Raw genomic sequence first — 15,948 nt, 5'->3', positions numbered from 1 at the left:
TTAGTGTTTTTCTAGTCCTACATCCCAAGCTTTTCTTCTTGATCTTGTCCATTTCTATGTTTTACAATACATTAGAATACTAACATAAACCTATTCACAGTCTAGAAATGGAGAGGGCTGTGGCATTCAGCAAATCAAAAGTGAGCTGATAAATTCCAATGATCTGTCATCTGTGATTGACTTGCTGATGGCAAACATGGATAGTGAATTTCCATAGCATAATTGGGAGAACTGCTGCTGTTTGGAAATAGTTATACATTAAAGGCTTAGTAGAAGATGAAATAAGTATGACCTGTGAACAAAAACAGATAACTAAGAAGCAGACACAATGTTGTTTTACTCATCTTGAATCAGAAATAGTAATGTTTGTAAAATTTGATGGTAATAGATACAAATTCTTTTTGAGTTAGGATGATGGGTCATAAAATACCTAATTTGAGGAAAATAAAGCTAGCACTTAAAATACACATTGCTTCCATCTCCATTACTTGATTCACTCTTTAGAGAGTTACCTGATAGTTAAGATCCTGTTATTAGCTTTTTTTGGTTGCAAATGAAAGAAAAATCAACATGGACTAGCTTTCCAAATTAAGAAAATAAATTCACTCATGTAATGTAACAAAATCTGGGATAGTTCTGGGCATGGGTGGATCCAGATGCTTAAGCAATACAGTCAGCAAGGTTTCCCTCTTTTTCCCTTGTTTCTGTATTTATTTCTGTTGGCATCATTCTCAGGTAGGTTCTTATTCACATAGTGGTAAATATACCTGCAAATAGCTTCAGATCAGCTACATTTTATTGATTCAGCAACCCCAGAAAAGCAGCACTTTGCTGACAGCTCCTACATATGATTTTTCTAGCTTCAGCCTGTGTCTTGTGTCGCTTTTGGAATCAGGGGATGGAATCAACCTTAACTGAACCTATTATGTTGATGATGGGGAAGGAATGGACCCAATATGCACACAGAAACACACACATATGTCTCTTTCCTTCTGTATATTACAGTCACGTTTATTATCCTATTGTATGAAAAAAGCAGCTCAGAGACATTAAGTTACCTGCCAAGGTCATATGGCTAGTAAGAGGACTTTATGAGAAACAGATGTTACCCTAGTGTCAATGAATTATAGATATTTAGAACTGAAAGTAACTTACAAATATAATGTATAATCTTTTTCCATGGTTTTCAAAATCTTACTTGGGCTGGGTGTGGTGGCTCATGCCTGTAATCCTAGCACTTTGGGAGGTGGGAGGATCACTTGAGGCCAGGAGTTCAAGACCAGCTTGAACAACATAGTGAGACCTCGTCTCTACAAAAAATTAGAACAAAACAAAATAAATAGGTGTGCATCGTGGCATGTGCCTGTAGTCCCAGCTACTTGGGAGGCTGAGGCGGGAGGATCACTTGGGCCCAGGAGGTTTGAGGCTGCAGTTAACTGTGATTTTGCCACTGTACTCTAGCCTGGGAGACACACTGAGACTCAGTCTATTAAACAAACAAACACAAAAACTTACTTGTTGTGTCCTAAGGGCTGTGCACTTGTTCCAAAAGAACGTGAAATCCCTCCTCATTGCAGCAGCATTGAGTTTATCTGCTTTACATTTTAGATTATGTAAGATTCTGTAGAAGAAAAGATTTCCTATGTTAGAAAAGTTTTCAAACAACCACCCGAAGTCACCCTCTTATTGTATGGAAGTTATTTGCTCTGTTATAATCAGGTCAAAAGGTGCTTCATCATCAGTTTAACTAACTTTGATCAGTGTAAACCAATAGTGCCAACTGAACTCTATTCAATAATCCCTGAGGCAAATATCAAATATATAATAGAACAGGCATTCACATTTTCCCATTTCTCAGTTGCTTTGAGTATCTAAAGATGTTCTCAGCTTCTTCACATAACCCCACAGGGTATGACCTACTTGCTTTCAGAGCAGTTGTTCTTTTTTTTTTTTTTTTCAGACAGGATCTCATTCTGTCTGTCACCCAGGCTGGAGGCACAATCATGGCTCACTGAAGCCTCGACATCCTGGGCTCAGTTGATCCTCCCACCTCAGCCTCTGGAGTAGCTGGGACTACAGGTGCATGGCACCATGCCTGGCTAATTTTTGTATTTTTTTGTAGAGACAGAGTTTTCGCTATGTTGTCCAGGTTGGTCTTGAACTCCCGGGTTCAAGTGATCGATCCTCCCTCCTCATCCTCCCAAAATGTTGGGATTACAGGGGTGAGCCACTGTGCCCAGCCTATGAAGCAGTTGTTCTTTATGGAAGTATTCTAACATAGAAGGGAGTTAATATGACAAGAGTAAGATGGGAAGAAACTATTTTATGGTGTAAAATCTCAACTTATATTAAAGTTTTAAGGATTTATATTTTCTCCTCAAACAGAGTATAATTTAATGAGAAGTTGTCAACTTTTTGGCATCAGTGGGTTGAGATTTCAAGTTCTTTAGGGCCTGGCAGATAATGTACATTATTTTACTGGAGGATGCGCAATCTGTCTACTGGGAACAGCCTCTATTCAGTGGCAGCTGACTGTCACTATACATAAATTATCCTTGAGATGTTGTTTTAAAAACTCCAAATTGCATTTTTACATGAGTGTTTAAATATTAGAAAATCAGATATTTGAAAATAATATTGTTCCTGCTAAAATGTGTCTGTAGATTAAACAAGCCTGTAAGTTGCACATTTGTGGTCTCTGTTTTACATAATTAATGCATGGTGAATTGTTATACTATTATTGACTTGTTAGGGAAGGTTTTTTTCCTTTTTCCTTTAATACTTGATCCATTCTCAGAATATACAGGCACAATCAGATTCTATACAACAGATATTTCAAAGAAAAGATATTCAGAGTTTACACAAATTGAAGTAGGGAACCATATTTTTAAATTTATTTTTCACTGTAGCTCTATTGATTGCTTATTTGGCTGAACCTATATAATCTTTCGTGACTAGCTTACCTGTATTTGAGTATGTTCACCCTACACCATTAATCAAACCATCCTCTGTGGAAAAGTGAGCTTATTTCCTGAAAAATATTTAAGAAAAGAGGAGACATTTACTGTCTTCTACATACTCCACCCCCAATAAAAAATTATTCTTGCATTCAAAATATATGGCGTATTTGGCTAATTCACAGTTTGCCTCTTTGATCCTAGGCTTGACAGGTTCTTGTCTAAGTGCATAATAAATCACTGTTCATCCTCCTTATTCTCTGCCACCCAAAAGAAAGACTTAAAATCTAAAAACGCAATGAGGGGGGAGGAGCCAAGATGGCCGAATAGGAACAGCTCCGGTCTACAGCTCCCAGCGTGAGCGACGCAGAAGACGGGTGATTTCTGCATTTCCATCTGAGGTACCGTGTTCATCTCACTAGGGAGTGCCAGACAGTGGGCGCAGGTCAGTGGGTGAGTGCACCGTGCACCAGCCGAAGCAGGGGCGAGGCATTGCCTCACTCGGGAAGCGCAAGGGGTCAGGGAGTTCCCTTTCCAGGGGTGACAGACGGCACCTGGAAAATCGGGCCACTCCCACCTGAATACTGTGCTTTTCCCACGGGCTTAGGAAACGGTGCCCCAGGAGAGTATAGCCCGCACCAGGCTCAGAGGGTCCTACGCCCACGGAGTCTCGCTGATTGCTAGCACAGCAGTCTGAGATCAAACAGCAAGTCGGCAGCGAGGCTGGGGGAGGGGTGCCCACCATTGCCCAGGCTCGCTTAGGTAAACAAAGCAGCCTGGAAGCTTGAACTGGGTGGAGCCCACCACAGCTCAAGGAGGCCTGCCTGCCTCTGTAGGCTCCACCTCTGGGGGCAGGGCACAGACAAACAAAAAGACAGCAGTAACCTCTGCAGACTTAAATGTCCCTGTCTGACAGCTGTGAGGAGAGCAGTGGTTCTCCCAGCATGCAACTGGAGATCTGAGAACGGGCTGACTGCCTCCTCAAGTGGGTCCCTGACCCCTGACCCCCGAGCAGCCTAACTGGGAGGCACCCCCCAGCAGGGGCAGACTGACACCTCACACGGCCGGCCAGGTACTCCAACAGACCTGCAGCTGAGGGTCCTGTCTGTTAGAAGGAAAACTAACAGAAAGGACATCCACACCAAAAACCCATCTGTACATCACCATCATCAAAGACCAAAAGTAGATAAAACCACAAAGATGGGGAAAAAACAGAGCAGAAAAACTGGAAACTCTAAAAAGCAGAGTACCTCTCCTCCTCCAAAGGAACGCAGTTCCTCACCAGCAATGGAACAAAGCTGGACGGAGAATGACTTTGACGAGCTGAGAGAAGAAGCCTTCAGACGATCAAATTACTCTGAGCTACGGGAGGATATTCAAACCAAAGGCAAAGAAGTTGAAAACTTTGAAAAAAATTTAGAAGAATGTATAACTAGAATAAGCAATACAGAGAAGTGCTTAAAGGAGCTGATGGAGCTGAAAACCAAGGCTCGAGAACTACATGAAGAATGCAGAAGCCTCAGGAGCCGATGCGATCAAATGGAAGAAAGGGTATCAGCCCTGGAAGATGAAATGAATGAAATGAAGCGAGAAGGGAAGTTTAGAGAAAAAAGAATAAAAAGAAACGAGCAAAGCCTCCAAGAAATGTGGGACTATGTGAAAAGACCAAATCTGCGTCTGATTGGTGTACCTGAAAGTGACGGGGAGAATGGAACCAAGTTGGAAAACACTCTGCAGGATATTATCCAGGAGAACTTCCCCAATCTAGCAAGGCAGGCCAACATTCAGATTCAGGAAATACAGAGAACGCCACAAAGATACTCCTCGAGAAGAGCAACTCCAAGACACATAATTGTCAGATTCACCAAAGTTGAAATGAAGGAAAAAATGTTAAGGGCATCCAGAGAGAAAGGTCGGGTTACCATCAAAGGGAAGTCCATCAGACTAACAGCGGATCTCTCGGCAGAAACCCTACAAGCCAGAAGAGAGTGGGGGCCAATATTCAACATTCTTAAAGAAAAGAATTTTCAACCTAGAATTTCATATCCTGCCAAACTAAGCTTCATAAGTGAAGGAGAAATAAAATACTTTACAGACAAGCAAATGCTGAGAGATTTTGTCACCACCAGGCCTGCCCTAAAAGAGCTCCTGAAGGAAGTGCTAAACATGGAAAGGCACAACCGGTACCAGCCACTGCAAAATCATACCAAAATGTAAAGACCATCGAGACTAGGAAGAGACTGCATCAACTAACGAGCAAATTAACCAGCTAACATCATAATGACAGGATCAGATGCACACATAACAATATTAACTTTAAATGTAAATGGACTAAATGCTCCAATTAAAAGACACAGACTGGCAAATTGGATAAAGACTCAAGACCCATCAGTGTGCTGTATTCAGGAAACCCATCTCATGTGCAGAGACACACATAGGCTCAAAATAAAAGGATGGAGGAAGATCTACCAAGCAAATGGAAAACAAAAAAAGGCAGGGATTGCAATCCTAGTCTCTGATAGAACAGACTTTAAACCAACAAAGATCAAAAGAGACAAACAAGGCCATTACATAATGGTAAAGGGATTAATTCAACAAGAAGAGCTAACTATCCTAAATATATATGCACCCAATACAGGAGCACCCAGATTCATAAAGCAAGTCCTGAGTGACCTACAAAGAGACTTAGACTCCTACACATTAACAATGGGAGACTTTAACACCCCACTGTCAACATTAGACAGATCAATGAAACAGAAAATTGACAAGGATACCCAGGAATTGAACTCAGCTCTGCACCAAGCAGACCTAATAGACATCTACAGAACTCTCCACCCCAAATCAACAGAATATACATTTTTTTCAGCACCACACCACAACTATTCCAAAATTGACCGTATACTTGGAAGTAAAGCTCTCCTCAATAAATGTAAAAGAACAGAAATTATAACAAACTATCTCTCAGATCACAGTGCAATCAAGCTAGAACTCAGGATTAAGAATCTCACTCAAAACCGCTCAACTACATGGAAACTGAACAACCTGCTCCTGAATGACTACTGGGTACATAACGAAATGAAGGCAGAAATAAAGATGTTCTTTGAAACCAACGAGAACCAAGACACAACATACCAGAATCTCTGGGATGCATTCAAAGCAGTGTGTACAGGGAAATCTATAGCACTAAATGCCCACAAGAGAAAGCAGGAAAGATCCAAAATTGACACCCTAACATCACAATTAAAAGAATTAGAAAAGCAAGAGCAAACACATTCAAAAGCTAGCAGAAGGCAAGAAATAACTAAAATCAGAGCAGAACTGAAGGAAATACAGACACAAAAAACCCTTCAAAAAATTAATGAATCCAGGAGCTGGTTTTTTGAAATGATCAACAAAATTGATAGACCGCTAGCAAGATTAATAAAGAAAAAAAGAGAGAAGAATCAAATAGATGCAATAAAAAATGATAAAGGGGATATCACCACCGATCCCACAGAAATACAAACTACCATCAGAGAATATTACAAACACCTCTACACAAGTAAACTAGAAAATCTAGAAGAAATGGATAAATTCCTCAACACATACACCCTCCCAAGACTAAACCAGGAAGAAGTTGAATCTCTGAATAGACCAATAACAGGAGCTGAAATTGTGGCAATAATCAATAGCTTACCAACCAGAAAAAGTCCAGGACCAGATGGGTTCACAGCCGAATTCTACCAGAGGTACAAGGAGGAGCTGGTACCATTCCTTCTGAAACTATTCCAATCAATAGAAAAAGAGGGAATCCTCCCTAACTCATTTTATGAGGCCAGCATCATCCTGATACCAAAGCCTGGCAGAGACACAACAAAAAAAGAGAATTTTAGACCACTATCCTTGATGAACATTGATGCAAAAATCCTCCATAAAATACTGGCAAACCGAATCCAGCAGCACATCAAAAAGCTTATCCACCATGATCAAGTGGGCTTCATCCCTGGGATGCAAGGCTGGTTCAATATACGCAAATCAATAAATGTAATCCAGCATATAAACCGAACCAAAGTCAAAAACCACATGATTATCTCAATAGATGCAGAAAAGGCCTTTGACAAAATTCAACAACCCTTCATGCTAAAAACTCTAAATAAATTAGGTACTGATGGGACGTATCTCAAAATAATGAGAGCTATTTATGACAAACCCACAGCCAATATCATACTGAATGGGCAAAAACTGGAAGCATTCCCTTTGAAAACTGGCACAAGACAGGGATGCCCTCTCTCACCACTTCTATTCAACATAGTGTTGGAAGTTCTGGCCAGGGCAATTAGACAAGAGAAGGAAATCAAGGGTATTCAATTAGGAAAAGAGGAAGTCAAATTGTCCCTGTTTGCAGATGACATGATAGTATATCTAGAAAACCCCATTGTCGCAGCCCAAAATCTCCTTAAGCTGATAAGCAACTTCAGCAAAGTCTCAGGATACAAAATCAATGTACAAAAATCACAAGCATTCTTATACATCAATAACAGACAAACAGAGAGCCAAATCATGAGTGAACTCCCATTCACAATTGCTTCAAAGAGAATAAAATACCTAGGAATCCAACTTACAAGGGATGTGAAGGACCTCTTCAAGGAGAACTAGAAACCACTGCTCAATGAAATAAAAGAGGATACAAACAAATGGAAGAACATTCCATGCTCATGGGTAGGAAGAATCAATATCATGAAAATGGCCATCCTTCCCAAGGTAATTTACAGATTCAATGCCATCCCCATCAAGTTACCAATGACTTTCTTTACAGAATTGGAAAAAACTACTTTAAAGTTCATATGGAACCAAAAAAGAGCCCGCATCGCCAAGTCAATCCTAAGCCAAAAGAACAAAGCTGGAGGCATCACGCTACCTGACTTCAAACTATACTACGAGGCTACAGTAACCAAAACAGCATGGTACTGGTACCAAAACAGAGATATAGATCAATGGAACAGAACAGAGCCCTCAGAAATAATGCCACATATCTACAGCTATCTGATCTTTGACAAACCTGACAAAAACAAGAAATGGGGAAAGGATTCCCTATTTAATAAATGGTGCTGGGAAAACTGGCTAGCCATATGTAGAAAGCTGAAACTGGATCCCTTCCTTACACCTTATACAAAAATCAATTCAAGATGGATTAAAGACTTAAATGTTAGACCTAAAACCATAAAAACCCTAGAAGAAAACCTAGGCAATACCATTCAGGACATAGGCATGGGCAAGGACTTCATGTCTAAAACACCAAAAGCAAGGGCAACAAAAGCCAAAATTGACAAATGGGATCTAATTAATCTAAAGAGCTTCTGCACAGCAAAGGAAACTACCATCAGAGTGAACAGGCAACCTACAAAATGGGAGAAAATGTTCACAACCTACTCATCTGACAAAGGGCTAATATCCAGAATCTACAATGAACTCCAACAAATTTACAAGAAAAAAACAAACAACCCCATCAAAAAGTGGGTGAAGGACATGAACAGACACTTCTCAAAAGAAGACATTTATGCAGCCAAAAAACACATGAAAAAATGCTCACTATCACTGGCCATCAGAGAAATGCAAATCAAAACCACAATGAGATACCATCTCACACCAGTTAGAATGGCAATCATTAAAAAGTCAGGAAACAACAGGTGCTGGAGAGGATGTGGAGAAATGGGAACACTTTTACACTGTTGGTGGGACTGTAAACTAGTTCAACCCTTGTGGAAGTCAGTGTGGCGATTCCTCAGGGATCTAGAACTAGAAATACCATTCGACCCAGCCATCCCATTACTGGGTATATACCCAAAGGACTATAAACCATGCTGCTATAAAGACATATGCACCCGTATGTTTATTGCGGCATTATTCACAATAGCAAAGACTTGGAACCAACCCAAATGTCCAACAATGATAGACTGGATTAAGAAAATGTGGCACATATACACCATGGAATACTATGCAGCCATAAAAAAGGATGAGTTCACGTCCTTTGTATGGACATGGATGAAATTGGAAATCATCATTCTCAGTAAACTATCGCAAGGACAAAAAACCAAACACCGCATATTCTCACTCATAGGTGGGAATTGAACAATGAGAACACATGGACACAGGAAGGGAAACATCACACTTCGGGGACTGTTGTGGGGTGGGGAGAGGAGGGAGGGATAGCATTGGGAGATATACCTAATGCTAGATGACGAGTTGGTGGGTACAGCGCACCAGCATGGCACATGTATACATATGTAACTTACCTGCACGTTGCGCACATGTACCATAGAGCCTAAAGTATAATAATAATAATAATAATAATAATAATAAATAATAATAATAAAATAAAAACGCAATGAAAGACATGCTGTAAGGACAAGACAGGATTGAAAATTGGCAAATAGAATCCATGTATAGGTTAATACCAGGGTTGGAAAAAATAAAAGTGAAGGGAAGCATTCCTGAGACTTGTTTACCTGAAGCCCAGTTCAGCTGCTTTTATTCTGCTGGATTTTGAATTTGTATATGCCTCTGAGAATCTCCCATTTTCCTCAGAAATATTCTGAAGTAGAATGGAAGTGAAGGTACTTTGTGCAGTAGAGTGGGTATAAGTGATCATTCTCTTGTCAGCTTTCCAATGGAAAAAAATGGGAAGCTTGTGGACTAAGAGGCTGCATTGAGTAGTAGTTAGTGCTTAGAGTTACAAGTCAAACAGAAATGGGGTTTGGTCTTAGTTTGGTCCCTCCTGCATGACCTTGGCCAATTTACTTATCTTTTTAGCCTCAATTGCCTGTCTGTAAAACAAGAATCATATTAGCACTTCTCTCATAGGGAAAATGAGCTACTGGCACAAAGGAAGTGTTCAATAGTTCCTGGAAATGTATAAGAAAAAGAATTTGTATAAAATAAAGATCCGTAAGAATATGGATACTACCCCTTCTGAATACTCAGCTTGGACAACAAAATCCCTTTTGTTGAAAAGTCACTTATTCACTGATTAAATTAAATCATTCATTTAGACATTTATTAGACACCTGCTGAATGCAAGAGAATGAACTATGTGTACATTAGTAATAAAATGTATTATCTGTTTTTATGAGTATACTAGCAAAATAGACATTTAACAAGTGTTTGTTGGATGAATGGCAGGAATATTTAAGGCCAGTAATGGCCTGGTATCTCTTTCCAGAAGGAATAAAAAGTAGGTAGCCCCTGCTCCTGTCAACAGCTATTGAATAGAAACTTTAATTTGAGTCCGGGATTCTGATTTTAGAGGAAGAAGCAAATCTCAAGCTGTCCTTGGTGATTGCTTTTATACAACAGGTAGAGATATAAATAGGAGTTGAGGATTTGTGCAATAATTATCTCCTAAAATACTTGCAATATAAGCAAACTGGTAAACCTAAAACTATCATGAGTATTTTCCTGCTGTAAACCCCATAGGGCCAGAATAATTAGTCTCAAGTTTTGTTTGAATTAGAACTGAAAGGACTGAAAAACACTGAAGACCTCAGATCTGATATGTGCTCTTTCCTAATCCCTAAACCTTTTAAGAAAATAGTCTATCTCCTTTTAAATTCCCAGGAGCTCAAGACATGCCCATACTTGTCAAACTTTCATTTTCATGAACTTCATATTTTCTCCAGATATATTTGTTTTTGAAAAGTGACTTGTCAATAATATTTATTTAGACATTTTGTTTTTTTTCCAGGATAATTTGGGATTAAAGATTGAATTCACATTCTTTCTAACCAGTGGCCTTTTTTGGACTGTTAAATCCTTGATGCCAAAAGCTTCTGATTGTGAAGCTAATGAACCAATGCCTAGTGTGGTTACCTCCAACTGCTAAATTTAATCCAAAGAACATGCCTGATTGCAAACAATCTTGCCAAGCATAGACAAAGGAAGACCATTCATTAAAACTACTTGTTTTCGAACAGATTCCAGCCCAGATTTTATTCAGCTGCCTAACCAAAGAAGACTGCTTTCACTTTCTGCAAACTAGGCAATAAAAGCCACAGAGGCCAATGGCCTCCTATAGATTTTTCTAGGAGTTGGCAAACTATGGCCCATCAGCCACATCTGACCTGCTTTCCTTTTTTGTAAAGCTCATGAGCTAAGAATATTTTGTACATTTTTAGATGGTTGGGGAAAAATCAAAAGAAGATTACTATTTTGTTATGCCTGAGAATGAAATAAAATTCACATTTCAGTGTCCATAAGTAAAGTTTTATTGGAACACAGCCATGCTCATTCATTTATGGTATATATGACTGTTTACATACAACAATGGCAGCACAGTTGTGACAGAGACCATATGGCATGCAAAGCATAAAACGCTTACTCTCTGATCCTTACAGAGAATGTTTGCCACTTCTGTACTGAAATAATCTTAAATATGAGTTTAGAAAAGCTTGGGTTGTCCACCATGATACCACTCACTTGGAGGCAGGACTGCATTCAGTGAAATCAGCTCAAACAGACCTGCAAGTAGGGATAGAGTAAAGAGCAGAGAAACTGCCATCAGAGAGCCTTAAACTGGAGTCTTCGTTCCTTCACTGTATAGTAGTATGACTTGAGGCAAAATTCTAAATATCTCTGATTCTTAGTTTCCTCTAGTGTAAAATGCGATGGATAATTCTTCATTCTCAAATGATTGTTCGGAAATCATTGTGACTTCTTCTCCATCTATATATTTATCATCTATCTATCCATGCCCGCATCTTACGTAGCAAACCTATATCTATACCCTTATCTTATCTTGCCACATAATGAATAGATGCTCAAGGAAAAGTAGTTCTCCTTTTTCTTCTCTTATTCCCCAAAGTCTTCAGAGAAAGAACCTTCATGACCTTTGTTGGTAACATCGCTTTCACTCACTTTTACATTGGAGAATCTATGCTTAGTGCCTTATGAAAAGCCCTGCCATGTGCATTCTTAAATGAAACCCAAAACCTGTTTTATATCAACCACCAGTTTTCTGTGGGGTGGATACTTTTTATTAAATATATCATATTCCATGATGAACCTTTTTCTTTTCCTAGGATAAGCAACAAACTTCTTTGATGTTTCTCATGGCAGTAATTTTTCCTAATTTTAATAATTTTAATTTTCTCTGGGCTTTATCCCAGTTTTCTGTTTCAACCTAGTTCACTGTCTCGAGTGATTACTAGCTCACTTGGACTCAGTCCAGTTACCAAATCCAAAATTAAATTCTGTACTCTAAGGTAGGAACCCCTGCCACCACCCCCCTCCCCCCACCCCCCGCCACCCCCCCGCCGGCCATGATCAAAGGAGGACCAAGTTTTATTTGCTCCAGATCTGAAGATCTCTAAGAAAGAGAGGACAGGCACTGGGTGTGCATTTTTTCACTGGACATGGACATCAATCTAGTGAAGAACTCCAGTGGTGGCTATTAGAGTTAAGGCCCTGTGTGTCTTAAGAGTTTAGTATTAACCTCATGGCCAGCCATTTGGAGCACCCAGAGGTTCTATCAGTAGACCCAACCCAAAATTGCATAAGTGTATCATAATTATACTGTGTGTGCAACTTCTACATGTCACAAATATCCTACTTGGTAGACAAGCAATTGCACATTTTAATGTTGTAGAGCTAATGTTGCATTCACTTATTTTCAAATCTGATCTGGCTCTAAGATCTATTTCAGAAATTCGGAAGAGGGAAAATTCCTCTTTCATTCCACGTGCATGATGAACCTCTGATTCAGATTCAACTAACATATTAAACACCTGATATATGCCTGAAATGCAATTGTCACTAGTAAACACAATGTTTACATGCATTATATTATTTAATCTTCATGCAATGTGTGAAATAGATATTATTAGTTCCAATTTATTATTTATTTTCTACTTTTTCTGTTTATTTTATATTTATCTCTTCCCTTCTTTCTGTCTGTGTTGTTTAAATTTCTAATTTATTTCTCTTCTGTTTTCTTTCTTCCAGTTTTGAGAATGTACATGCTCTCTCCATATTCTTTTATTGCTTACTCTAGCTGTTTTAACATACATACATACTTAAAGTAATTGATATCTTTATTTTTCTTCTGCACAGTAAAATATATTAGAATAATTCATTTCTGATCACAACTCTTCAAAATTAATGAATTTTTCCCCAGTGTTTAAATTCTATCTTGTTCATTCGCATTTTACATTTTAATAAGGTCATTTAAATAGGTATTTAAATAAATAATAATCATTTAAATAATAAGTTCATTTAAAAAGATATACCCACATATTTACAATATTTTTTCTCCTCTTTCCTTCTTGCATCTCAGATCTCCCATTTGGTATTATTTTCTTTCTACTAGAGGCACAATCCTTTAGAATTACTCTTCTTAATGACTGTTGGTGGTAAACACTCTCAAGTTTTGTTGGTCTGAAAATTGTCATATTTATTTCAAAAGTGATACATGTTAATTGTAGGACATATAGTTGAATCATACAGCTTATCACATGTAAGCATCCTCACTTTGCGTGTTTCTGATATGCACAAATTTCAGTTACCATGGTTTACTTAAATATACAAACCTTAGGCCGGGCGCGGTGGCTCAGGCCTGTAATCCCAGCACTTTGGGAGACTGAGGTGGGCAGATCATGAGGTCAGGAGATCGAGACCATCCTGGCTAACATAGTGAAACCCCATCTGTACTGAAAATACAAAAATTAGCCGGGCGTGGTGGCGGGTGCCTGTAGTCCCAGCTACTCGCAAGGCTGAGGCAGGAGAATGGCATGAACCTGGGGAGGCGGAGCTTGCAGTGAGCCGAGTTCACGCCACTGCACTCCAGCCTGGGCGACAGAGAGAGACTCCAACTCAAAAAAAAAAAAAAAGTACATATATATATACACAAACCTTACATCAGCACAGCCCAAATTTTAGTAATCATACTGTATTAACTATAATTGCATAAATACAAACTTTGCTAATTCTTCATTCTACAAATGAATGTGAAAATAACTAATGCTAATCTGATCAGTGACCAATCACATCACGTTTTCAAAGTCTGACAGTGATTGGTCACTGGATACCTGTTGTTCAATTTATTTATAAATGGCAAAGCATGTAGTATTTACCCTAGTCTTCCAGTAATAAACTAGTGCAGCATTTTACAAAAATGGAAATCATAAGAGAATTGGCCAAGAAGGGTGAAAGTGCAGCAAGAAAAAAAAATAACAATGATGCCAGTGAAATTTGAATCACATATAAATGGAGTTATAGAAGAAATAGCTGCCTGTGAGAATTTTGACATTACTATTGTTTGAGAGACTATAGATACACAACTAGAGAAACTTAGTGAAAATGAACTTGTCAACATAAATGAGGAAAGTGGTAGTGACAAAAGATACCCCAGAGTAGGTGATGCTGGCAAAAAAATATATTAAACCAATTCTTCATGACATTGAAAGCACAAAAGATACAATGCTGGAAGCTGATACAAACTTAGAATTGAGCATTAAAATTTGGCAAGGCATGAGAAAGATGTTTGCTCTGTATTCTAATTTATACAATGAGAAGAAGGCAAGCACTGTTCAGACCACTCTTGATGAGTTTTTACAAAGAATAAGACACTTTTATTCACAAAGTTTCTAATGTTTTCAATAACAGTGGTATTTAATAAATGTTAGTTTTATTATTTTCTTCATTTTGCTATAAATTTATAACTGACAGAAAGAAATTATTTAATGTTTTGACAAAAACTTTTAAAGGTCATGGAATAAATTTAATTTTCTCCATTGACTATTAAGGTCACTTTGTAAGATTTCAGCTTGCATGGCAGTTTTATGATCCTGCATTATTGTGCAAAGCCACAGCCACCTATGTCTTACCATAAACACTTACATATAAATATAATATTGTGACAATCACAATGCCCCAAAATAACCACTGTTATTATTTTATGCACATAATTTTGATATTTCTATCTTTCTTAGATATATCTTTATTTTGAGATTGTTCTTAAAAATAAGTTTTGCCAAGTATAAACTTCTTGGTTTGGATGTTTTTCCTTCATCTCATTAAAGATAGTATTCCAGCCAGGCCCAAGATGGCCGAATAGGAACAGCTCCGGTCTACAGCTCCCAGCATGAGCGACACAGAAGACGGGTGATTTCTGCATTTCCATCTGAGGTACCGGGTTCATGTCACTAGGGAGTGCCAGACAGTGGGCGCAGGAGAGTGGGTGCAGCACACCGTGCGTGAGCTGAAGTAGGGCGAGGCATTGCCTCACCTGGGAAGCACAAGGGGTCAGGGAGTTTCCTTTCCTAGTCAAAGAAAGGGGTGACAGATGGCAGCTGGAAAATCAGGTCACTCCCACCCTAATACTGCGCTTTTCCGACGGGCTTAAAAAAAGGCGCACCAGGAGATTATATCCCACAGCTGGCTCGGAGGGTCCTACGCCCATGGAGTCTCGCTGATTGCTAGCACAGCAGTCTGAAATCAAACTGCAAGGCAGCAGCGAGGCTGGGGGAGGGGCACCAGCCATTGCCCAGGCTTCCTTAGGTAAACAAAGTAGCCAGGAATCTTGAACTGGGTGGAGCCCACCACAGCTCAAGGAGGCCTGCCTGCCTCTGTAGGCTCCACCTCTGGTGGCAGGGCACAGACAAACAAAAAGACAGCAGTAATCTCTGCAGACTTAAATGTCCCTGTCTGACAGCTTTGAAGAGAGCAGTGGTTCTCCCAGCACACAGCTGGAGATCTGAGAACGGGCAGACTACCTCCTCAAGTGGGTCCCTGACCCCTGACCCCCGAGCAGCTTAACTGGGAGGCACCCCCCAGTAGGGGCAGACTGACACCTCACACGGCCAGGTACTCCTCTGAGACAAAACTTCCAGAGGAACGATCAGACAGCAGCATTCGCGGTTCACGAAAATCCGCTCTTCTGCAGCCACCGCTGCTGGTACCCAGGCAAACAGGGTCTGGAGTGGACTAGCAAACTCCAACAAACCTGCAGCTGAGGGTCCTG

At 39.5% G+C, this 15,948-nt stretch overlaps 1 long non-coding RNA gene across 1 annotated transcript in view; it reads left to right on the top strand.

Annotated features, from left to right (window-relative positions):
- LOC129047527 (uncharacterized) overlaps nt 1-15,364 on the top strand; it is a 58,702-nt gene extending 43,338 nt beyond the window's left edge. Inside the window, exon 5 of the long non-coding RNA XR_008509267.2 lies at nt 15,008-15,364. This is a non-coding gene — a long non-coding RNA (uncharacterized LOC129047527). The remainder of the gene's footprint in view (nt 1-15,007) is intronic.
- Nucleotides 15,365-15,948: the final 584 nt, after the last annotated feature.

This window comes from Pongo abelii, chromosome 7 (genome assembly GCF_028885655.2).
Source record: "Pongo abelii isolate AG06213 chromosome 7, NHGRI_mPonAbe1-v2.0_pri, whole genome shotgun sequence".
In the NCBI taxonomy this organism is placed as follows: domain Eukaryota; kingdom Metazoa; phylum Chordata; class Mammalia; order Primates; family Hominidae; genus Pongo; species Pongo abelii.
This window is presented reverse-complemented; position numbering and strand designations above follow the sequence as displayed.